This window comes from Amblyomma mixtum, chromosome 8, assembly GCF_055824585.1.
Source record: "Amblyomma mixtum isolate Tamu chromosome 8, ASM5582458v1, whole genome shotgun sequence".
NCBI lineage: Eukaryota > Metazoa > Arthropoda > Arachnida > Ixodida > Ixodidae > Amblyomma > Amblyomma mixtum.
This window is the reverse complement of record NC_143019.1, coordinates 92,263,867-92,290,784: the sequence shown is the minus strand read 5'-3', so window position 1 is coordinate 92,290,784 and position 26,918 is coordinate 92,263,867.

Sequence of the window (26,918 nt, the reverse complement as noted above, 5' to 3'; positions counted from 1 at the left end):
TGACTTGAGCATTCCTCAAACGCAAGTTTTTAAGATCATGACAGAAAACTTAGCCATGAGGAAAGTGTGCGCGAAGTTGTCGCCGGGAGTTGAGGACCAAAGCCAACCGGAAAGCGATCTGCGAGGTTCTTCTTCATCATGTGAATGAGCATCCCAATTTTTTGCCCAGCACAAGGCGGCAGCGCTGCCTCAGCCCCCCTACTGCCCCGACTTGGCCCTGCGAGACTTTTTTCTATTCCCGAGAGTAAAATCGACGTTGAAGGGGAATCAACACGGATCAGTCGAGGCGGTTCAACAGGCCGTGACGAGGGAGCTGAACCGCATTCCGGTTCAGGCGTTCCTGGAGACGTACAAAAACTGGAAAACTTTTTGGCAGCAGCGTGTAGGTGCGGAAGGGTGCTACTTTGAAAAATTCTGATCGTTTGTGCTATTCTCAAGAATAAATATTATTTAAAAAATGAGTCCTACTACTTTCAGAACAGACCCTGTATGTAATTTGTAGTTGGATTGAAAGTATGAATTCAGTAGTATTCTTTTGGGGTAATCTGGAGAAACGTGGACCGAATTTGCCTATTCGTTTATAGCAATTCATTTTTAGCCCACCAAATGTTTTCGCAGTGGCGCGAAGGTGCCATGTAGCCGTGTAAAGGTACTCATTTTTTATCCTTCTTTATACTTCCTATAAATATTAGCTGCTGATAACAATTCACTTCCTAAGGAGAGGACGAAGAAGTGACACGATTTTAACGCGATTGTTATGGCAGACGTTTGAGGAAAAACCCCGCTCGCTGTCGCGTAATAATTCGCGATTGGTTCGAGAGGGTTGTGACGTCACAGCTTGATCTGTGGAATAAAAATGATCAAAACTCTAGCTAAATTGTGGTCATGTGTTCACAGCATGATTAAGTTGTCATTATAACAAGCAAGGATGTAAAGAAAATAAATGCGCCGAAAAGAATATCGGGACAATTTGTTCGGAATCGGAGCCATGACAGTTCTGTTGCGCTCCATACACGGTGCCCGTATGCCACTTAGGCACGGTTGATCGAAATTGTTAAAAGTGAGACCTTTTGTGTCTTGTGGTTTATCGAGCGGTCTAGTATGCCTGTTGATGTATGCTAATGATTCTGTGTAATTATAAACGCGTACTGATTAAGTAATATAGCCACTAACCATTAATATCGCCACTTCATACGCTTACATTAGAGGTTAACTGTCCGGTTAATTTTACTTTGGCGAGTGCGATTTCCGATTTTTACCGTGCCCGTTTCGCAGCGTGGAACATGGGGGCGCTGGGCGAAGCGAGATTCCTAAGCACCACGACATATTCTTCACGGTAGCGTCGTTGCGTGTAGGGCTAGCCAACAACGAATAGGGCGAAAGGCTGTCTCTGTGTGTAATTTCGTTTGAACCAAAAGGGTTCGCTGCTCGAATCGCTTCACTTTGGAGTTTTTACGTGGATTTTATTTCAATAGTAAGCCAAACTGGACGCAAAGTACGGTCGCCATGTTAACGCACCTTGGAAAAAAGCGGCATAATCAAATATGTGCTTTCATCGAATAGTTGTTCTGGATATATTACTCCGGAGTCCGGGTTATCGATCCGCCAGGGTAGCAACGCATATGAACCCCACTATTCGCAAAGCGTTGCTTTTGATCAGCGCCTAGTCCTAATGCAGTGACTGCCTTTCATTAAAAAATTGATAATTATTCGTGGCTTCAATGCACTTTTCTGCTTATGTTTTTGCCAGTAGCTTAAATGCAATGTTTACTGGATACAAAGCCACTAAGTCAAGGACACTGCTTTTCTTTCATACTTTTGTTTTTGGGCGGCTTTGATTAAGGTGATATTTCTTTTCTTCATACCTACTTTGTTCATAACTACTTTCATAACTTCATGGTCTAGTGGTAGAGCATTCGCCTCGGCTCCGGGAGGTGGTGCCTTCGACTCCCGCCGCCGGCCGGTACCCACCGGTTTTCTCAAAATGGGTACGAGCTGCACCCCGGCCTGGTGCTCGCTTCCTAGGGTTGCATTACTTGGGAAAGGAGCCTGCGCCTTCAAATTCCGCCACTGTGGGCAAAGCGTCACGGGGACAAAGCGAAAGACATGCAGTTGGCCACAAGTTGGGCGTCTACCGCACGAAGCGGAATTAGGGTTGCTTGACGCCGGAATTTATCAACTGCGTTCAAGATCCTTTTCCCAGGCATCTCACCACTGAAGAGCCGAGCAACAGGCCAGGGGAAATCTTGTACCCATTAAAGAAACCGGTGGGTACCCGGTAGCACTGGGGATCGAGCCCAGCACCTCCCGAATGCAAGGCGGATGCTCTACCACAAGGCCACCGCTGCAACCAAGGCGGAACAACGTACGTCCTACACCACACAAGACGGAAAACTTTGTGCTAAGAAGACAGAGTCATCAGATATGGTAAGAATCGCCTCCAAAGAAGATTTGAACAAAAGGCATTAAATGCATTTAGAAACTTACTACAGCAATAACAGCGATATGGCTACCAAAGCAGAGTGTAAATACTGGGTTTTATCATTTCTTTTAACTTCTCATACCGGTGTTTCCATTACCACGATACTGTGTGATTAAGTGATGCAAATATAAAGACAACTACGTGTATACGTATCATTTTATTTTTCACTGCTTGTTTCATGCTTTTCAATTTGCTGCTGAATTTGTATTATATCATCTGTGCACTCATATTGTTTTTTTCTTCCCCCCCCCCTACACTAAAGCCCGCAAGGGCGCTGTAAGTATGTAAATAAATAAATGAACATGAAAATTTCAACAAAGCCTTTAAAGAGCCGTATGATTATTTCGGGGCATTTCACCTAAATGCTGTAAGCATTAAAAATAAAATGCACATTCAGCGCATGTTCTTCGATGACTTATGGGATGAATTTGAAGTTATATTATTCACAGGATCCTGGCTTTTTGAAACTGATAGTCCACCGACAATACCAGATTATATTTATCACGGCATCATGCGGCCCGCAAACCGAGGAGGTGGAATTGTTATGTTCATGAAAGCCTCAATTACCTGTGAAGTTGTCAACGAATTAACATGCATTACACCCAGTGTTGAGTGCCTTGTGGTACGGCTGAAAAATATTCTGATAGCAGCGGTCCATTGGCCACCATTCGCATACAAGTCCCACCTTTTAATTCATGAAAACTTTGCTGTAAAGCCTCCATTCAATGCAAGGAGCTTTCTTAGTTATGTGCGATGTAAATACCAATATGCTCTGTGAAGACTCATCTCCTGAGCACCTAGAAACTATACTTCGAACTTTCGCTTGTTCAAATATTTTCGCTGCCCACCCGGGTTACCGATACCAGTGCCACACTTCTAGATATCTGCATTACCAATGTACTTTGTGACCAGTGCTTATCAGGTGTGCTTTCAGTTGATATCAGTGACCACATACCCGTTTTTACATGTTTGCCGACAGCGGTTGCCAAACAGAAACTCACATATAGCTATACTTATCGTGACATAAGCGCTGCTTCGGTCGAGAAATTTTACGCCGGGATGGAAAATATTCACTGGGAAAGTATCTACGCCGAATTCGATCCTAGACAAGCGTATCGTCTTTTTTCAGCAAATTTAAGACCTGCTGTGAGAAACATTTTCTCTTGGTGCACAATTCTATCCGAAGAAAAAGAATACGCAATCCTTCGATTACGACCACCTTGCATAAGAGAATAAAAGTAAAAAAAACAAAATGTACCATGCTTTCCCCTCATCAAGTGACACTGTTCTACTAAAAGAATTCAATGCGTTTCCTAATAAATTGAATGCCGATTTAAGGAAGGCAAACAAATACTACTATCAGTGTCTATTTGCTGAAATAGACAACAACCCAAGAAAGCTATGGCAAGAATTAAATGATAGCTTGAAAAACTTAAAAGATAAGTGTCCTCTAAATATTCAAGCTTTTGCTGGTGAGAAGACTGATATATAGGTGTTAGAGGCAATGAATGAGTTCTTCTCTAAAGTTGGGGAATACATTTCGCCAAACAGAAACTGTGCTAATTCATTTTCAATACTTGGCCCAAGGCATGAAAATTCAGTCATATTCTCCCAAGTTACTTCCCAAGAAATCATTAGCATCATTTCCAGAATTCGAAAGAATGTCGCTTCTTGATTAGATGGCCTGAACACTGTCCCTTTTAAACATGCAGCACCGATCATAGCCATACTTCTCGCATTTATAATCAATCGAATGATAGAAACTGGTACCTTTCCTTCTGCCCTTAAAAGAGCGCGTATAATCCCGGTCCACAAAGGTGGAAGTGTTAGTGATATATCAAACTATCAGCCGACATCCATTTTGCCCATATTTTCTAAGGTTTTTGAGAATGTTATTAATGCTCAATTTACAAATTTTCTTGCTTAATACTATGCTATCAGCGATTCGCAGTACAGCTTCAAGGAAGGAAAATCAGTTCAAATGGCCTTATCACAAATAAAAGATGAAATGCTTAAAAACATGGATAAAAAACAATTCGCTGTAGGGTTAATCATTGACCTCAGGAAAACATTTCACTGTGTAAACCATAATATATTACTCTCGAAGTTGCGAGATTAAGGCATGCGTGGCGTTGCCCTTGATCTTAGCAAAAGTTATCTCTCAGACAGAAAAGAGTGCGCAAAAATTTGTGACTTCACATTTTCGATTACAACTGTAAAACATGGTGCACCTCAGAGGTCGATCCTGGGACCCTTGTTGTTCATTCTGTATATTAATGGCATGCGCAATTTGCCTCTTCACCGGAATTGGTCAAGTACGCTGATGGCACAAATACCTTTTTGTCCGAATAAACTGTCACTAAATTGAACATTGTCATAAATACTTACTTGATCAAACTTGAAGAGCGTTTGCATAAAAAGAGACGAACCTTGAACGTTAAAAAGGCTAAGTATATTATTTTCAACGATAACAAAGCCTGTGACATTGAGCTAGTCCCAAATTTTCAAGGTACAGCTTTCCAGCGGGTGACATCAGGAAAAGTTTCAGGCGTATGGTTCAAAGAAACCATGTCGTAGAACACGCGTGTTAGCAAGCTCGCGATAGAATTAAGCGAAACAGTTGGCTGTCTCTACAAGCTGAGAGAATTACTTCCAGTGAGGCTCAAAAAGGAATGTGCTTTGCTAATTTCTACTCTCGTATTTCATACTGCATTTTAGTTTGGTGAGTTGCAACCATCCATAATTACAATAAACTAGACCCACTACAAAAAGAAGGTGTTACGAATTCTTGAGAACTTTTGTGGAAACCCTAGCAAGTTATCTCTGATCCCTTGTTTACTAAAAATAATATGCTTAACGCAACTAAATTATATGACTACAAACTGCTTCTCTATATGCATAAACATAACCTTCCAAATGATACACACGGTCCCTTGCATGCTTATAGCTTACCTTGGGAACTAAAACCAGTGCCGCGTACACGAACAAATTATGGCCGGTCCACTCTTGACCACCGCATAACATCACTTTATAATAAACTTATAACCCACATTGGCTTTACTGCCCCGCTTAGCACATTTAGACACAAGGTAACAAATTTCTAATGAGGCAATGAATATTGCGGCGATCTAAATTAATGGCGCTGACCAATCAGAACGACACCACTATTCGACCGACAGACAACTGATTTGTTTTATTCGATTAACTTTTGTTTGCATCATAATGCGCTATCGTGTATTGATTTTTGTATATGCTGAAATGAAATATATTATATTCAAATATTAAAGTATAACTTTTCAGGAAGTGTAAACACTACATTTTCTATTTGTATAAGCTTCACGTTCATATTCATTTTGATATCTGCTGTGTGTATAATTCTTTAGGAAGTGTAAGCACTGCATTTTCTCAAGGTATAAGCTTCATATTCTGTTCATATTTATTGTGCTGTGAGGTCCACTGCGTGATGCTGCCTGTAGGCCCCAAGGTCCCAGTGAAGCAGTCTGTGACAGCTTTTTGCCTGGGGGACCCCCCCACTTGTAGGTTGGAAATAAAGTGGATTAGGATTTGTAATAAGGAAGTAATTCCTCATTGGCATCTACCCAAGTGCAGCCGTATGGCGTCATAGTAAACATCACTGTTAAAGAAAAATTCATCTTGGTCCGGAGTTCAAAACCGGGACCAGCACTGAACGCGAATAAGTAATTTCTCCCTGATTAGAATTCTACTCTACCGGGCGGGATTCTCCTAAATATTTGACCAACCGTGTTCCTACATCGAGTTAATGATAAATTCGCTCTCGCCTTACCATATGCTAGTCGTTTCTGTTAGGTTCCGAGATACAGTGACAGCTCCGGTGAAATGGTGGTCCCGGGTTCGAACCCAGGACGAAGTTTTCTTTAACTAGGAAGTTTCTTTGGAAGCGGCTGAGGTTTCCTTTGTAGTAGTATAGCTGCACTTAGCTGGATGCGATGAGTAATTACTCCCTTAATACAAAACTACTTTACCTTGGGGGATTAACACTTCAGCCCTGCTAACGCATATTTATTTATTGAAAATACTCTCAAAGGCCCTCATTCGAGGGTATTACATGGCGGAAGTGGGGAAGCGGGTACAAGGCATTGATTACAGATTATATCATTGCTCTAAAATGAAACAAATATAAAAATTTAGGGAATCAATAACACATCAGCTCAAGAAAAAAACAACGCCGGAAAGTGTACGCCGAAGTAAAACTGAAAAAAAAAAAACGCAGAGAAGGACGGAACAAGCAAGCTGAAGTACAGCTGAAGGAAAAGTTCTTTTTTGTATTAGAAACAAGAGTGCAGGAGGCGTTGGAAATTATTTAGGTAGATTCTCTGGCAATGTCTTATGGTAAAGCGTTCAATTCGGTCATTGCACGCGGTAAAGAAGAATGTGCGCAATGGGATGACTCGCAGTTAACGTGTTTAACTTTGTAAGGATGACCACGACATGGAAAGATAAGTGCCGGTGACTCAAAGAATTCATCATGAAGGAAAGGATGACGACATATCTTAGGGAAAAGTGATAGGTGGGAAATTTTACGGCGCAGTGCTTAAGTTTCTAACTTGGTGTTAGACTTCAAATAGGTGTTGCTAGTGTAACATGAATAATCAGAAAAGATCAATCACACTCCACGGTTTTGCAACGCTTTGATGTCACTGATGATATATATCTGATGAGGCCTCTGTAAAATTATGTTTAAGTCCAAAAGTAAGAGTAGCGGAGGCGAGGGTAAGATTAATAGGATGATTGTAAGATTAGTGGGACAGAAGATTAATGCCAGGATACTTTTAGCTTATGGTGAATTCTGAGCCATTCCTATGAAGAGAGTAGGTGGTAGGAAGACGTGGCTTGTTGGTAAACAGCATGAACTTAGCATTGGAAAGATTTAATGGCATTAACCAATTATAACACCATGTGCTATTCGTTTCTAGGTCAGATTGCAGTAATCAACTATCACTGCTAAATGGCATACATAGATAAAGCATGCAATCGTCACCAAATAATCTGATTCTAGACAACATGCAACTGGGTAAAACATTAATATAGATCAGAAAAAAATAAGTTCAAGTACAATGCCTTGTGGAACTCTAGACGTAACAATAGCATAACATGAGTTAGGGTTGTAAACTGATGTCAACTGAAATCTAGATGAGTGGAAATCTGCTATCCATGGCATAACATTCGAGTGGTTGTTTAGTTTTGAAAGTTCAAAGACAACTTTGGTGAGGAACGCGATCAAACTGCTAACAAAAAAATTTGAAATATTGCGTTAACATTAAAACCTGCGTCAATCAGCGCATGCATGTCGTTAATAAAACCGGCAAGTTGGGTGCCCCATGAGTAGCCGTTGCGAAAACCGTGCTGATGATTGCCCAAGAGGTGCTCTCTGGAAAGAGAGACTGCAGTAATCCAAGTTTTTCGTTACAAAGATCATTCACGAATCGGCCACTCTTCCCAAGTTTCCTACTTTTCTGGATCAGCTATGCTGTTGAATAGAACACGGGACCACCTAGAGGAATTTTCAAGGTCGTCATTTTTTTCCGTGTTCAACTGGTAGACCTTTGTCATTGTTCACCACGGACTGAGAAAATGGTGCGGTTGCAAATTCCTGCTCTAAATCGTGAACACACCTAGATAGTTTTTTAATGTCATTGTTTTAAGTCTGCGTGAGTCTCAAGTACTTTGATGACAGATTGTTCAAGGACTGCACTGCTAGCTTCAAAGCGTAAGAGAGAAGCAGCCACAAGGTAAAGCTTTTCCTCTTGACCCTTAGTCATGGGTCGTGGGTTTGGCTCGACACCGCGTCCCAAAAATAGCAGGCACCATTAATATGATGGGTTTGGTGGCATCGCACTGTATGATCGCCCGTAAATTTTGTCTACATGAACATACTTGATATAGAGAAGCTCTACATAAAGATTTATGGAAAGCAATGGTATGCTCTGTGCATCACGAAATCAGTGAATCTTTCTGAGGTGTAGACACCCCGTCCGCTCTTGATGCTGAACAGCAGGTTTCGGTAACTGCACTTAGTACGTGATAAACGATCAGAACTCTTGATTTACTCCTCATTGAGAGCTGCGTAATACTTGATTTTTTAGGTGAAGCATTTTTAATGGCTTCAAAACTATGTGTTGCAACACCTATCTCGAAGCTGGTGCTATAGATGTCACTGCCACATTCAGATTAGATTTTATCGCACCGTCAATTTGGTATCAGCGGCAATATATTCAGTAATTTCCTGAAGTAAGTCACTTAAGTAGCGCAGTATTTAACTGAACACTAGCAACAGGTTTTTACTGCGTGAAATTATGGAATCGCAGAGTATAGGTCATTTATTTTTGTGTATTTGGTTATTTAACTTGCTGCTAGAGTCAGCCTTGAGATTTATTTTAAAGACATTTATTACATCTTTTATGATGGAAGCTGCCGGTTAAAATTTGTCCGCGTTGTTCCTTAATCCCATTGCCACACCATGGTACCTTCATAGCGCGGATTTTACGAAGTAATTTGTTTCCAGAAAACGCAAACGGAGTCTATTTTATGGCGCTTTTATGTCGCAGAGCTGGCCGCAGGCTGTAAGGTGCTCCGTATGGGAGCGCGGCGTATTAATTTCCACCGCACGATGATTGTTTGCTCGGCACTTAATATGCAAGTAAGAAGAAGATTGTTGATCCATGTGAAATTCAGTATCCCATCTTGCGGATTCGATGTGGCTTTGCTCCACATGAGGAGTTCAGTCGCATATGGCAATGTTACATACGAAACACCTGCCGGTTAACAGATACAATTTCTTGTATGTAATTGGTTTCCTTCGTCATCATATTGATGTCTTCGTGAAAGGCATATGCTACAAACGCGCGAAGGCAGATGGTTATGAGAGAAGTCAAGTCAGCCGATAAAGCATGCCTTTCCTCTAGGTTCACACTGATTTCAGTAGATTTGACTTCGTGGAGTCCATATACTGGAGTCTGCAAGAAATGCCTTGCAATGCGTGTGCATAGCTCCAGAATAAGTCCTTCCCGAACCTTTACCAGAAGCATATCTTCGTCCCCACAAAATACCCATCGCATTACTCGCCCTAAAAAAACGTCCAATCTGGTCTAAAACGCTCCAGGTGGACGTGCCTTCTCCAGCGGTAATCAACCATGCCCCAGATGACCATCTCTACAGCAAGCTGCTCTGTCCACCACTTGTCTGTGAGCTCAACAACGGCCAAACGCCTGCTTCCTCGAGATAAAACAGATATCATCATCATCAGCCTGACTACACCCACTGCAGGGCAAAGGCCTCTCCCATGTCTCTCCAATTAACCCTGTCCTTTGTCAGTTGCCGCCACTGTATCCCTGCAAACTTCTTAATCTCATCCGCCCACCTAACTTTCTGCCGTCCCCTGCTACGTTTGCTTTCTCTTGGAATCCACTCCGTTACCCTTAAGGACCAGCGGTTATCTTGCCTTCGCATTACATGCCCTGCCCAAGCCCATTTCTTCCTCTTGATTTCAACTAAGATGTCATTAACCTGCGTTTGTTCCCTCACCCACTCCGCCCTCTTCCGATCTCTTAACGTTACTCCTATCATTTTCCTTTCCATAGCTCGCTGCGTTGTTCTTAACTTAAGCTGAACCCTCTTTGTTAGCCTCCACGTTTCTGCCCCATAGGTGAGTACCGGTAGGATACAGCTGTTGTATACTTTTCTCTTCAGGGATATTGGTAAGCTACCATTCATGATCTGAGAGAACCTACCATATGCGCTCCACCCCATTCGTATTCTCCTGCGGCCTGATTTCGGTGACCAGAACCGACAACGCACTTCCTCACCAGAACAGGATTTGGCCACCCTGGTGTAGTACTTGGCCACAACCTTCTATGAACAAACCAAAACAGATATTAGGGCAGCTAATAACAGAAAATTGGGTGGATACATTACCTAAAGGCTAGCAATACGTTTTGTAGATAACGGCACAACATTTTTTTTATCTAGAGGAATCAAGCGTTTGGCCTTTGCTGAGCACTTGAACAAGAGCTGGAGCTGCTCTGACCGCCTCTTGTATGAGCGCTCAGGAACGGCCAAACACTTGTTTCCTCGAGATAAAAGAAACGTTATGCCGTTATCTACAAAACGTATTTCTAGCCTTCAGGTAAAATAACCACCCAAATTTCTGATATTGGCTGCTCTACTGAACTAAAGAAAGCCATTAAAGGCGTTTTTGTTTCTCTGGCTTCTAAAAAAATCCACAAACAGTTCTCTGCAGGCTGCAGCCTTTCTGCAATATTTAAAGCCAGCTGTCAAAAGCTTTTGCTGGTACAAACATGCCACGGCCACAATTAAGAAAGAAAAACCTTGCACACAGACACTTCTAATCACTCTTGATATTTTCACTTCAGTATAAAAGAATATTTCAAAACTTTGACAGAAAATTGTTTATTCAAACATCATGTAGCTCTCATGTTTTCTGCTGCGCTGATGAGACAGGTTGCAAAACGGATTTTGCTAGCTCTTATGGCCCAGCTAAGGCATCCACAACGTGCTTCGCGGATAGCTGGTTTGATGAATTGATGCGGCACTGTATAAATACGAGTAATACTGGCACTCCTTCAGAGCGTATTGTAGCACACCATACGAAGGAAATTCTAGTCTTGCTTTGCTCGACAGCCTTTTTTTATATATTCTGCAATAGTATATCACAATCATCAGCAATCATGTGTCCTCTGAAGGGCAAAGGGGAGAAATAAATGCGTTTCGTTATGGCTTATGTGGTTTAACGTCCCAATCCGACTCAGTCTGTGAGAGACGCCGTAGTGAAGGGCTCCGGAAGTTTCTACCACGTGCGGTTCTTTACCGTGCACTGACATCGCGGAGCAATCGGGCCTCTAGAATTTCGCCTCCATCTAAATTCGACCGCCGCGGCCGGGATCGAACCCGCGTCTTTCAGGTCAGCAGCCCAGCACCTTAAGCACTAAAAGCATTGAATGTTCTCATGCATAATGTATGCAACCTTATTCCGAGCAACTTTTCTACGGAAAAGCATACATTTTTGCTTCATATGAACTCACCAAGGTGTTTTTGCACAACCAAAAAGAAAGACAGTTATCATCTACTAACAGATGAAGCTTCTTGATCATTGATCAAAGCTCGCCTCAAAAAAGTAACACACGTATAGTATTACTAAAAACAAGGAATTTTTAGAAGCCGCGATGGTTCTCAATGCACGAACGCATGGGTTCCCGCAGACACGGACCATCGTAAAGGCTTCTGAAACACTGAGGCATGCATAGGGCAATATAAAGCCTTAATTCAGTCATATGTCTGCTAAGATCCCATCGGAAATTAGGAAATATTAATGATTCCTGAAGTTTGCATTCGAGATTGTGAGGAAGCAAACGCACTGGCGTGTTCGACTGTGTGGTATTAAAAATCTAAAAGATCGCTGGTAAACAGCAAAACCGCGCAAGAACTGCGATATCCCATCCAGGCTTTTAACACAGATTATATTTAATGCTCTTGAGATGAACACGTAATCCTAGAAGCTACATGTTTCTTATCGTATTAATGTTCGCTTTACTTTCAAATTCCCTCACAAATAAAAAGCTTTGAGAAAATTAACTCTTAAGTGCACGAGAGAATTTTGGCTAAATATGAAATTAGTCTTAATATATAAAAATATCGCGAATTGCGTTTATAACAGAGGCATAAACTTGATATTGCCGCGTCTACAACAATAGCCGCTCGGCGGCTGTTCGGCACGCAGCTCGTGCGCCACGCTGTTCGCTGCTGAAGAAGACGAAGCTCGACGTTCCATCCTGGCCGTCTCTGTGTGCGCTGGCATCACCTCGGTGTTGGCGTTCCTCTGCCATCTGGACGCGGCGCTACCTGCACCAACTGTACGTTCGCCCCGGACGACAAAGTGTGGGTATGGACCCCCATTCGACGCCGTGGTCTTTCCGAAAAACTGCTGAAGCAGTATTTCGGCCCCTACCGAGTTCTCCGTCAGCTAAGCGACGTAACCTATGAAGTTCTCCCGGATGGGCCTTCCCGTACTACTCGCCGTCAGCAGAGACCAGAGATTGTTCATGTAGTGCGGATGAAGCCCTATTTTTCGCGAGACATTCAGTGACTAAGTGCTGTGCGTTACTCTGTTTTTTTTTTGTTTCTTTCTTCCTATTTTCTTTTTAAAGCATCGGGCCGAGGCTCTTTCCGAGAGGGAGGGTAATGCCGCGTCTACAACAATAGCCGCTCGGCGGCTGTTCAGCACGCAGCTCGTGCGCCACGCTGTTCGCTGCTGAAGAAGACGAAGCTCGACGTTCCATCCTGGCCGTCTCTGTGTGGGCTGGCATCATCTCGGTGTTGGCGTTCCTCTGCCATCTGGACGCGGCGCTACCTGTACCAATTGCTACGTGACAATATATTCATTTTATTGCAGGAATTAGAAAATGCGTCCAAACGGGGGGACCTGCCAAGTATGGAGGACGTCTGCATTAGCAAATCGGAGTGCAACAGGTGCCATGAGTACTGAGATTTCTTTTTTTAATTTTGGGCTTTCTTAGATATGCTCACAGCTCATTGGGCGTGTTACAGCGTAGAACAGGCGAAAGAGAAAGCAGAAGGCGACAAGTACTAGCACTGAAGCCGTCTTATACGGTCTCTTTCTTCTGTTTAGCGCTGCACCATCCACAATGAACTATTATTACCAACTCCCAAAGCCATCTATGCTTCTTGTATGCTCACAGCTGCCAGTGTTATATTATAGTGTTACGTGCTTACTACGCACAGGGGTTTATTTACTGAGGGATCGATGGAAGCAGGACCAGGACGTAGCCTAAAGACGTCCTTCTGCCATTCTCTTCCTTTTCCTCCACCGATCCGTCTTACCGTTGATCTTCATCTTCCGTCGATATTCCGCCAAGACACGTGATATTTCTCTCCTCAAAGACGAAGCCCGTCGGGCGAGTTAAATTGAACCACTCGGGTGACATCGCTTGAGGCGGGCTGGCGTGACCTTCGACCACTTGCAGTTAGACGTGATATGACGTAATTCAGGTCGCTTATATATGCATTATAACACAACAAACAGTCCAGTGTAGTTTGACAGCTGTTTGTGACAAATACCTCGCTTGCGTAGACGTGTCCACAACCACACAATGTTACCAGGACCATAAGAAATCTGTTGCTTTCGGGCGTCGTAGCAGTTCTTAGAACGCGCTTGCGTAGATAAAATTTGCACGCGGGCAAGCTGGCGAGCTTCTTCAGCTCTGCAGAGTGTGGTAGCAAGTGAAGGCTCATCATGAGTGAAAAATGGCAGAGTGGTCTCGAGGCCACAGCGAGGTGAGCGAGGGGCTCTACCCATTTGGCTCATGTTGCGCTGTGTTGTATGCATGAGTAATGAACGGGAGGACGCCATCCCAGTCCCTATGATCTGCTGCGACGTCCATAGCCAGCATGGTGGTGAGAGTCCGATTAGCGCGGTCTACCACACTGTTCGTTTGGGGATGATATGGCGTGGAGTGACGAAAACTGTAGGTGCTGAGGCAGAGAAGTTTTTCGACAACGTCCACTGTGAATTGGCGTCCAGGGTTACTAATGAGAACTGCAGGAGGGCCGTGGCGAAGAATGGCGAATCGAAGTAGATAATGTGATATTTCAGACGCATTTGGGGCTGGTGTCTCGGCTGTCTCACGTTAAGGGTTAAATAATCGGCGCACGCAAGAATTCACCAATTTGCTTTAGAGGACTGTGCGGAAGGTCCAAGGTCAATGTCAACTTCTCAAAAGGGACTGTTGGAGGTGTGATTGGCCGCAGTTTTCCAGGTGGACTTGAAGTCGGCAGCTTAAAGCACTGGCATTGCGCACAGCAGGCTACATAGTGTTGGATGGTTGAACGCATCATAGGCCAGTAAAATCGTTGTTGTGTGCGGTGGAGTGTTCGGGCCACTCGCAAGTGCCATACGTGGCGTCGTCGTGTATCATTTCAAGAACTGTCATGCGTAGGCTTTCTGGCACGACAGGAAGCTGCGTGCTCGCCTAGAAGCTAAACTCTTCTTATAAAGCAATCCTTCGCGAATGCAAAAAGTGTTCTTTACAGAATCTTTGGCGGCATCAAAAAAGAGTTTATTGTTTGGTCTTTGCGTTGCTCACTTCGGAAAACACGAAGATTGGGGAAGGCTTGTGAAAGTGAAGCCAAGTAGACATCAGAGTTGTCTGCGTCATCAGTCATTTGAAGCTGCAAACGCGAACGGCAATCAGCATGCGAGCGTTTCCGGCAGCTCTTATGCACCACAGTAATACTAAATTTTTGTAGGCACAAAGCCCATCAAGCGAGCCGTCCACAGGGGTCACGAAGACTTACTAGCCAGCAAAGCGAATGGCGGTCGGTCACGACGGTGAAAGCATTCCCGTACAGACAGGAGCGGAAGCGCTCCACAGCGAAAACGACGCCGAGGCATTCTTTCTCGGTAACCGTGCAATTTCTTTCGCACTTGCGCAACAAGCGGCTGGCATATGCTACCACGTGCTGATCATGGCCATGGCGTTGTATAAGTACAGCACCGATACCGATAGCACTTGCATCAGTGTGTTCTTCAATTGGCGCTGATGGGCAGAAGTGGCGTAGGATGGGACCCCGAGGTGAAAAGAAATTTCGGACGACGGAAAGCTGCGGCACAATCGCTGGTCCAATTGAATGATGGATCTTTACGCAGGAGACACGTAAGTGGGTAAACGATGTCTGCAAACCTTGGTATAAAGCGTCGGAAGTACTACCAGAGCCCTAAAAATCTCTACAGCTCTTTTACTGATTGGGGCATCGTAAAACTATTCACAGCGTCAATTTTCTTGGCATCTGATTGAACACCTTCTTTATCAACTAAGCGACCAAGAACAAATGTTTCATGGTTCCCAAAATGACATTTCTTTGAATTCAGGATGACACCAGCTCGTTCCATGCAATAAAGGACGATATTCAGACGGGTGTTGTGCTCACTAAATATTTTGCCAAAAATTAGCACGTCATCCAAATGACAAACCAATTTGCCACTTTAGTCCACGTAGGATTGTATCCATGAACGACTCAAATTTTGCCGGCGCATTACATAATCCAAGAGGCATAACGTTCAATTCATAGTCTGTCTAGTGTTAAGAATGCCGTTTTTTTTTGTTTAACTGCAGTGTGCATGGGGATTTGCCAGTAGCCTGATCTGAAATCGACAGAAGAAAATTATGAAGCTGAGTGAAGGCAGTCAACGGCGTCATCTACACGTGGAAGCCGGTAGACGCCTTCCTTCGTGGCTGTATTTAAGCGACGGTAGCCAATACTGAACCTCCATGTGAATCCTTTTTTCATAACAAGGATAACTGGAGCTGCCGAAGGACTAGAAAATTGTCGAATAATGCCGCGCTTCAGCATCTCTTGTACTTGGTCATCTATTAACTTACGTTCAGTGGCTCAGACTCAGTAGGGCTTCTGGCGTATAGGAGGTGCGGCGCAAGTGTCGATCGTGTGATGAATACGACTGGCAGGCAGCGGTGCTGAATTGTCCTTGGCAAGGTCGAACACAAGCACGTGCTTCAGAAGTAGTTCCCCTACAATACGACGGTCGGCTGTGGAAAGAGACTTATTAATCATAGCCTTAACTTGGGCCTTCTTGTCTCGTTGCACGTGCTGCAAAATGATAGAGCTGGTTAACGCCGTGACAGAACCTGACACGCAATCCTCGAAACGGGCAAGTTTGAGGCCGCCCCGAGGCAACACAACTGGCTCTTCAGAGTGGTTGACTGTCCACAGCTCGGAACGGCCTCTGACCATGAGAACGACACAACAAGGCACGAGGATATTCTTCTTAGAGCAGGCGAGTGCCGTAGGTCTTACTACAGCTTCAAAAGTTTCGCACTCATTGCAAATAGAGAAAACCCGCACGAATGCTGCATATAAGGATGGTACAATAGTGTCTTCTTCCATCGCAAATGCTCCAAAATCAAGTGTCGAGTCATCGACACCTGAAAGTAGGGAAGAATTCAAAGCAATCTTTCCCGTACAGCAGTCTAAAGTTGCACTAAACTCTTGCAGAAAATCAATCTGAAGAATCCCATCATGCGTTGACCTAGGAAGCACTGCGAATTCTGTTCTAAACGTTAGGCCACCACTAACAACATCCGGAGCACACACCCCAAGTGAAAGCGAAGGTTCACCACCGACACCACGGCATAACGCTGCATGGTCATCACTAAGCATTACTTTCTTGCTGAAATGGTTCTTAAACCTCAAACTCATAACGGATACTGCCGCTCCAGTGTCTACAAGACCCATTGTTTTCACACCATCAATAAACACTTCCAATTTGTTCTTCAACATAAACACGGGAAGAGGTATGAACGTCATCGACTCGCAGGCGGCCTCGCTTACATCGGCCGCGCCTCCTAGTCTCCCGGAGGTGGAGGGGAAGCACGACGTCGAGACGAAGGTGACCGCCGTTGGCGCTGAGATGGCGCGGTCACACTGCGATCAGATGCAGGTGATGAATTCTGCAAATGTGTCGAATGGTACGTGTCCCGAGCGGATATAACCGGGGATTGCTGCTGTTCGGTCCGTGAATATTCGCCGGTGGTCGGTAGTCTTGAGCAGACGGGAAACGGCAGTGGTATCTAGCGATATGCCCTGCAATGCGACACCGATAACACAAATTTTAAGTGCGCCTGCGATCGCCATAATAGTCCTGGCGAACAAAGTCGCGACGTTGGTTGTAGGCAGGCTTTCGCTGCTGACGAACCACGTATTCAGGGTAGGTGGGCCTCCTTTCCGTCGGCTGGAGGCCATAACGTTGGGCAAAGCTGCTCCGGTCGTCCATAGGCGAAGCGCCGCTCTGTTGGGCCCACGGAGTCGACATGGCGGTGACATCTGTCCGCGGTGCACACCTGGGCCGCAGATATTCTGCACGGCAGAAGGTGTCCCTGGATCTGGACAATTCCTCATGCACAATCTCTCGTATCATATCAGCCATAGAATGTGGAGGGCATGCTTCAACACTGGCTACAGAGGTGACATTGGCCAGTGTTCCGAATTTAGGAGTGATTCGACGCAGCTTGAGCGCTTCAAATGTTCTACAATGCTTTATAACGTCGGCGGTGGCGCTTAGGCTCTCTTTGTAAATCAGGATATTAAAAACGTCTTCCGAATTCCTTTAAATAGGTGGCCGACTTTGTCTTCTTCAAGCTTACTGGAATTCACTCTTGCACAACTTTAAGATAGCTCAGATGTTTGCAGTGCAAGTTTCACCAGGTACTTGCGCCCCGTGAAGCAATGTCTGTCCCGCACGCTTCTTCTTTGCCCAATCGTCCTCAAAAGTTTTCTTGGTCTCGCTTATAAATGTAGCTCATGTATTTAGTGAATCCTCATGATTGTCGAACCAGTGGCGCCAAAGAAGAATGCGACGTTAGCCAGTTTAGTAGCAGCATTCCAACGATGATATTTGCTCACTCTTTCGAAGTGCTTCAGCCACTCGCCAACCTGCTCCTCCGCTTTTCCAAAGGTCGGGGGTTATCAATAATCTGGCCAGTTTTTCGCCGTGGATGGTCCTGGTGCTCGGTATTGTCGTCTCCAGTCATGTCCCATGGCATTGGTGAGAAGCCACTGAGTTTACGGCTCCTTCGATACATGGATCGCTCTGTGTTAAACAACCCGGCACCTCTCACCAAAGCTGCTACTTGCTTAGTACGCACTGGGGTTTATTTACATAAGGATCGATCGAAGTAGGACCGCGACGAAGCCTACAAGTGTCCTTCTGCCCTTTCTATTCCTTTTCCCACACCGAGGCGTTCCACCGTTGATCGTCTTCTTCCGTTGATGTTCTGCTAAGGCACATGACAATATGATGGGTGGGCAAACATCTCTAAAAACCTAGTTGTGTTGATATTAATTTTTTATTGAAACATTGTACTATGTTCAAGTTATATTCCTCTCTCGACAATCTTTAGATGCTCCCGTGGCATAATAAAAAGCATTAGAGAATTTTTTCGCACTTCTGGGAGCCTAATATTTCAGATAAAAGCTTGGGCTTGGAAAGATTTATATGCGTGCTTTCAAGCTGAACTGTTTATTTCTTGATCGCGGAACATGTTGTTTACGGCCCAAAATGCGATAATCAGGTGAGATCATGGCACCGTTGCGCAGAGGATTTTGTATTGTTTGAAGACGTGAAGGCACCAATTGTTGCGCTTATCAGCGAACAGGAGATAAATAACAGTTATGCCTTCGGGAAGTGCTGAAGATATGAATTTTCATTCACCGATCTTTCGTCTTATGTGGTACTGAATCTACACATCATAGGACCGATACCCGAGGTTGTCATCGGTTTTAAAGTGGTTGCAAAATACACCAGCTACGTTTTGCTTGCCTATGAAGAATGGTGAACTTATCTCAATAAACCCTATTTTGAAAGATATAGCAGGCTAGATTTGACATTGAAATACAGATATGAAAACCACAGAGCAGAGAAAGGCGGGCAGAAGAAAGGAAAAATTTGAAGTATATCATGACCACACCTTGGTTCGCGAATTATGTGCTGGTTGTCTGACAAAATTAGATACACAGACGTGTTAAAAACAGTCCACATCAGATTATTGTCGGATCGTTAGGTTTCCGAACCGACGCACTTTGGAGGCTTATATCAATGAAGAATTGCAATGCTCTGCCACAGTTTTTTAACTCGACAAAAATTAATTTGAATCAATTCATCAGGTTGTGTGCCGTGGGCCTCGAAGGTCCGTAATGGTGATTCCGTATGAGTAAGATGCAGGGAGACGCCATGGTGCCTGATATTGTGACGAAGACGAAGCTTACAGTGGCGCTTTTGCTTTTGCTCTAGCTTGCCCGCCTGGGAGATTTTCGTTCCGGACTGCTTGCCTGCCTGCCTTGGTTCCTGGTGGTGCCGAGCGTTTCGGTTTGGTGAGACCGTTCCACGTTCGGGGGTTTCTGGTCAGGATGCAGGGTAGTTCTCCAGATTTGAGTAATGTGAGGTTGCCTTTGCGCTGTCTGTAGGCATGTCTTTCACCTCCCCCGTTGGGGGCTGGGCAGCTTGGTTCGCCAGCCTGCCGGTCGAAAGCTTGCCTCTGATTTCATTTGGAAAGAGTGGTGCCGATGCAATTCCGGTGGCGCTTGTACCCTCACGTGATAGAATACTTAAAATGAAGAATTCCAAAACGGTCCAAAAAGAACTGAAGAGTGTGTCGAATGACTATCTCGACATCTCGTATGTGGGACCTTTCAGGAGGCGTATTATTCTTTGCAAGTCGGCAAACATTGAGTTTGTTTCGGATATGCTCCGGTGCCATATTTTCACTTCTATTACGGTTAAAGCCTTCATTCCAGAAGAGCTTGCTTGCACCAAAGGCATTGTACGCGGTGCGGAGCCGTCATCTTTCGCCCAAGAAATTCTGGAGAAATCCTAGGATGCAGAAGGAGGGGTTAATTCTGTATACCGCTGCTCGCACGAGGTCGCGGGAGTGCTTGTTGCTGGAGTCAGTAATTACAACTTTTGCTAGTCGCACCTGCCGCTCTGAGTTCAAAATATGGCCATTTGTATATCGTGTAGACCCGTTGCAACCTCGTCCTCTGAAATGCACAAACTGCCGGCGGTTTCGGCATAGTGGTAAAGTCTAAGTCGGCGACTAGATGCCGTGTGTGTGGTGAAGGGTACTCTTCCGACAGCTGCCCTCTTGGGCAACCCAATTTTTGCTTCTGCAGTAGCGCCCACAGCGCTGACGAGGCCACTCATGAAAAACGGTCACAGGAATAGAATTTATTGGAATTAATTGAGCCAAATCCGTGTTCCTGAGCAGACGCTCATGCACTCCTTAACCGCAGAAGTCACTCTTACGCCAGCCTTGTGCCTTGCGGCAACGTTGTCGGCCAAGATTGTGTCAAGCGTCGAAAGAGCACGTTCAGTTGTGGTCGAGCGTGTGCTCAGCAGCTTCACTCAGGAGTTGTCTGATATTGTTGCGAATCAGGCAGTTTGCCAGCCTGACCCTGCAGTGCCGCCAGTGGCAGTTTCACATCAAGCCTGGGCTGAAAGTGTGATGGGATGATCATCTTCCAATATACCGACTCACGGGACACCTCTCGATAGCGTCCCTGTTAGTCTTCCTCGCAGCAGTGTCTGCACAGCTGATGTGGAAATGACCTGCTCTACACAGAAGAGTCGTGCTTCCAACTCTCCGGCTAACTCCTCCGTCCCCCAGGTCAATACTAAAAAAGGGCCTTTTAAAGCCTCCTCTTAGTCTGATATACTACAAGAGGCTGTTTCAGCCTTTATTCTCGACTACTTATCATAACTGCTGTAAAGGTTCTATGATGGAATTGCCGATATATTGCTTATCTTCCAAATTTAAAACTTTTATCTACCCGTAATCCAGACATAGTGCTCTTATAAGAAACTTGGCTCTCATCTGCTGAATCGTTTTGATTAAATAGGTTTCGTGTTTTTCGAGCGGACCGCATACATGGTAGGGGTGGCGGGTTTGTGACCCTGATTTCTTCGAAACTGTGTCACCGGACATCAATTAATAAAAAGGTTATGCTCCCTGACTGCGAGCTCTTAGCTGTTGATCTTACTTTACCACACTGTGCCACTGTAACAGTTGCTAACGTATATTCTGCAGCAGGAGTATGCAGAACAGACCATCTGGACAGCTTGTTTGGTAACCTAATAGGGTCGTTATGGCTGGAGACTTCAACTCACATCACGTTGTCTGGGATGCCTACGCTGACTCTCATGAGGAGATTTTATGGGCATGGATGTCGGAAAATAATTTGCGCTGCTACAATTCTCGGGCCATACCTTCATCCGTAGAAATTCACGTTCAGTTCTCGGTTTGTCCTAGGTAGCAGGTGGGGTAGGGGCATGGTCCACAGTTGACAGTGGTACGTCTAGAGACCACTTGCCAATTATTTTCACCATATTGGTGCGCCCACTCCATGATCATGGCTCTTCCCGAAAGATTGATAATATTGCAGCCTACAAATCATCTTTGCGCGTCTCCCTTACATCTGATCTTTGTTCCAGCAGGAACGGCAGAGCTCAACGAGTGTTTTATTCAGTTTTGAAGGCTACGGAGAGTTTACAGTTCATTTTGTGGTCTGCTGTTATTAATAAATCGCCATCCCTATGGTGGAACGCTGCGTGTGAGACAGCCTTTCGCCGTAGGAAAGCAGCATGGAAGAGCCTTTCGTATAACCAGAGCCCCGCTAATTGGATCAACGATAAATTTTATGCGAAGCATACTTTAGCTACCACTTCAGTCCTTCACCGTGGTTATGCGCCTCCAAATCACGTGATACATGACGTCACACCCCGTGACACGATGACGTCACGACAGTAGAGAAACGGGGGCCCACCCCGCGCCGTCGCTGTGGTTGTGCGCCTCCAAATCACGTGATACATGACGTCACACCACGTTACACGATGACGTCACGAGAGTGGAGAAGCGAGGGCCCACCTCGCGCCGTCGCTGTGGTTGTGCGCCTCCAAATCACATGATACATGACGTCACACGCCGTGACACGATGACGTCACGACAGTAGAGAAACGGGGGCCCACCCCGCGCCGTCGCTGTGGTTGTGCGCCTCCAAATCACGTGATACATGACGTCACAACACGTTACACGATGACGTCACGACAGTGGAGAAACGGGGGCCCACCTCGCGCCGTCGCTGTGGTTGTGCGCCTCCAAATCACGTGACACGATGATGCCACACCACGTGACACGATGACGTCACGACAGTGGAGAAACGGGGGCCCACCTCGCGCTGTCGCTGTGGTTGTGCGCCTCCAAATCACGTGATACATGGCGTCACACCACTTGACACGATGACGTCACGACAGTGGAGAAACAGGGGCCCACCTCGCGCCGTCGCTGTGGTTGTGCGCCTCCAAATCACGTGATACATGACGTCACACCACGTGACACGATGACGTCACGACAGTGGAGAAACGGGGGCCCAGCTCGCGCCGTCGCTGTGGTTGTGCGCCTCCAAATTACGCGACACGATGATGCTTTGCACTATCCAGGCTTAACCAAGTTAAGCCTCAGCCATTTTTTTTCTCGCCTTCGTTTAAAAGAACTAAAACAAAGGCAAAGGATGACTAAAATAAAAATTTGAAAGCGTACTTGTCAGCCGCAAACAATAGGAAGGCTTTGTATCGTTTTATGGAATGGAATGTCAACTCCTCAGCCCTGCAGTTTACAAGCTTGGTTGTTCTGCCTCCAACTTCCAACAACCTTATTAGAAACACAATCACAAGAATTTATGCATGCATATTTACCGTGTCACCCCAAACCATGCTCAAATTCACGGCGAGCGCAGGTAAGCAATTTCTTTTTCTGAGAGTTTGACAGAAGGAGTGCTTACACAGGCACTTCCTAATCGGGCTATCTTTTCTGCTTCAATAATTTCCCGAGGGCGTTTCTCCTTACTTTTGCCAACTAAAAAACACTTGTCTAGTAACGGCTTCCACCTAACACATGCGTTGCAATGTTTCACGAGTTCTCCATCATTTTCGTTTTTGTTACTTACATTGCGATTATGCTCACGGAGGCGGTCATTAAGGCAGCGACCAGTTTGACCGACATACTGTCGTCCACATGAGAGCGGTATCTTGTACACCACGCCAACCTTGCATTCTACGAACGGAATTTGCACTCGGGAAATTATTGAAACAGAAAAGATAGCCCGATTAGGAAGTGCCTGTTTAAGCACTCCTTCTGTCAAGCTCTCAAAAAAAGAAATTGCTTACCTACACTCGCAGTGAATTTGCGCACGCTTTGGGATGGCACGGCAAAAATGCATGTATAAATTCTAGTGCTTTTGTTTCTAATAAAGTTGTTGGAAGTTAGCGCTGTGTGTGTCTAGTCGTTCTTGGTCCCTTGTCCTGTTTGCGCTATATTGCTGCGAAGTATGAACCAACAAGCCAGAATTTCAACGTTGTCAGAGATTATTAATTTTTAAACATTTTATTTTAAAACGACGTTTAATAGGAACTATACAAACAAAACGTTGAGTACAAACTGGTAAAAGTGATGGAGGCCACAGGCATTTTCAAGCCATTTTTTCAGGCCTTCACCTGTGGCCAATTCTGATCATGACCACATATTTGGAAATAAAGTTGTATGGGCTTGAAAAATCTAGAACTTCAGATCCAAAGAAGTCATACCCAATGTTTATATGGTGATGTTACAGAAATCATTGAATAATTGTTTGTCTATTGTGCTCGGGAGATGTTCGAGCTTACATGAAAACATTTCGTAAGCTTGCTTTGCACAGTAGCTTTTGCGGACAATTATTTTCACTTTTTGCAGTCAATCTACAGGTTTTTTTGGCCGATTTCCCGTATTCAAGTCCTACATTCACAGCATTTTTACCTGAGGTCTGTTATGTTTTTTCCAAAACCTTCACTTATGTCTTGGTTGATAGTTTTGCTGAGATTTCCTCCACGACGTGCGAAATAAGCAATAATATGGCGCCAGCCACATTTATGATAGGTTTTTACGGGAGGCTGCTGAGGCGCTGAGCCCGATAGCCTCCAACATTAATTATAACACGTGCTGCTCCCTTATTTTTTTGGTCTTTGCGAGAACGAGTGGCGGTGTTAGGTACTGAGTAAAACATGAACAGCCCAAATTTTTAGAGCAGAAAATTTGCTCGTTTAGTCACTGTTCTGAAGCCCCAGAAATATAACACGTAGTACATGTCGAAGCCGACTAAAGAGTAGTGTGCCTGCTGTTTGCAACTTTCTGGTAAAGGTGTTAACATATAGATAGTAAGTAACATATAGGCGACCAAAAAATCTGCAAAACCATGTTGTCCATTCGACAGTCAATAAACCGAGAGCTGTAGGTTGCACACCATGCGGAAAAAGCCGATGCCAAGTCTGCAAACACATGGAAACCACGGCACTGGCTAAAAGCACCCACTCAAATTTCAAGCATTCTGTCCGGGAAGACTTAAATTGCGATTCCAACGACGTGTTTTACATGCTCGAGTGTGGCGACTGTCGAATGCAATACATAGGCCAAACAGACAATTCCTTCAATACATAGGCCAAACAGACAATTCCTTCCGATTCAGATTCAATAACCACCGCTCACATACCCAATCCCTCCCCAACCTCCCTCTTTCGAAACACCTCCACGAGAAAGGCCACGAGTTTGACAAACTTAAAGTAACAATACTACAAAGTGGCTTCAAAAACACTCGTGAGCGCGAACAACGAGAATCCTTTTTTATTTTTAAATTTAACACAGTGCAAAATGGCATTAATGAAACTTACGGCACCCTCACCTCTCTTCCCAGGTCAGAGGCCTACGAAATTAAACAAAGCGCCATTGACTATGTCGTCTGAGGTCATACCCCTTTCTGCATGCCACACTTGTGCCGTTCCTTCCCCCCCCCCCCACCCCAGGAGTGCTCACCTTGTGGTCCCGCGAATACCACATATATTTGTTTTATTTTTTCCTTTTTATTTTTACTATGTAAGCTTACATTTTTTTACATTCCTTCCAATACTTCCGCTCAACCGGACGTGGGTGCATTATTGCTGGGTGCGAAGAAAAGCACTGCTTTAAAAGGTTTTTTTTTTAAAGCTATTTCACTTTTCTCTTTATTTTTTCCTCCCCGAGGTTTCTTCCCTGCTCTTTTCGTTTTCTCGTTTTCTCTTGTCTGCCCTCTCTGTTGGAGATTCAGATTTATATATCTTTATTTATTTTTTTTCTTGCCCTCGCGGCCAGGAGAAGGAACAAGTTCTCGCATTTTTTTACGAAAGTTGCTGCGCGGCCACGCACCTGTCGAGCTCCTCCGAGCTGAACACGCCTGTCAATAAGCAAGCCTGTGGTGCTTAACAATGCAGAGGCCGTTGTATTTTCTTACTGAGTACCTGTTTTTCGCACTTTTTTTTTTCTCATGTGCGTCGCACTGCCTCTAATAATTTTTATGTGTATTTTCCTGCTATGTGCTTTGTGTTTCCCACTTACCTGTACTGTGCCCACCCCTATAAAAGGGGATGCATTAACAAAGTAAAAGCACTGCTGAAGAAGATCGGTCTTCCGATTGAAACGTCGAGTCGAATAAATATGTTTACTTTAACGAAGCGTATACTTCGCTATATACCCTTGTAAGCAGTCAAGTACTTTGATTTCGCAACATATATATATATATATATATATATATATATATATATATATATATATATATATATATATATATATATATATCATTGTTCATTCTGCCAGGAAGATTTCCAGAATTGAGGGTTCACAACAGTCCGATTATCTTTGTTTATTGCCAACAGTTTCGGTTCGGACGGAGGACCGTCCTTCATCAGGGTATGCAAACGAATGAACACATTATTTCGCATTTTCGAGGCACCGTACGCAAAGGGAGAGGAGAAATCACTCTCTCTCTCCCGCTGGAGGAAAGGAACCCGAAGTGAGTATAAGGCGCATGTGCTCCAGTTCATTTAGGTTGAAGAGGGGGAGGTTTGCGAAGGCCGGGGGAGGAGGGAAAAAATATATATAAATAAAAATTGAGAAATCAAAAATAAAAATTCAAAAATATAAATATGGGAAGACAACGGCAGAGGCTTAGGTAACAAAGCTATAGGCATAGATGGGGAGGGAACTAGTTACTTTATAGAAGACGCCAGCAAGAATATTGTCGGGAGAAGCTCCCTTCGGTGTGGGTGGCGAATCCTGGAGAGGTAATCAGAACCATATCCTGAACAAGGAAAAAACAAAGAAAAACAAAGATCCAAAACTAAAAATCAAAAACAAAGAAAGAAACAAGGGCACGCATGCATATGTACACTACATCACAGAACGAACCACTTCCCAGCGGTACAGGTGTTCAGGACCGTTGTAACGTGAGTTACGAGTTAGACCCGTAACTCACGTTACAATGGTCCTGAACACCTGCACCGCTGAGGCGCGTTCTGTTCTGTGATGTAGTGTACATATGCATGAGTGGCCTTGTTTTTTTTTTGTTTTTGATTTTTCGTGTTAGTTTTGCTTTGTACTTTCCTTGTTAGGAGGTACTGATTCCCTCTCCAGGGTTCGGCACCCACACCGAAGGGAGCTTCTTTGCTGGCGCCTTCTAAAAAGCAACCAGTTCGCTCCCCATCTATGGCTATAGATGCTTTACAGCTCCGTATCATGGGGGCTTCCATCTTTGATCACGTGATCACGCCGCCATTACACGTCTCCTGAATGCTCGGCGCGCGCCACGTCTGAAGGTTTGGTTCCGACAGGCAGTGTAACGGCTGATACTGCTGCAAAGGAGTGGTAAGACGACATTATGGCTTAACAAAAGCTTTGAACGGCATGTGAGAACCCTAATTTGATAACTTCAGGCGTGAAAACGTGATCGGGCTTCA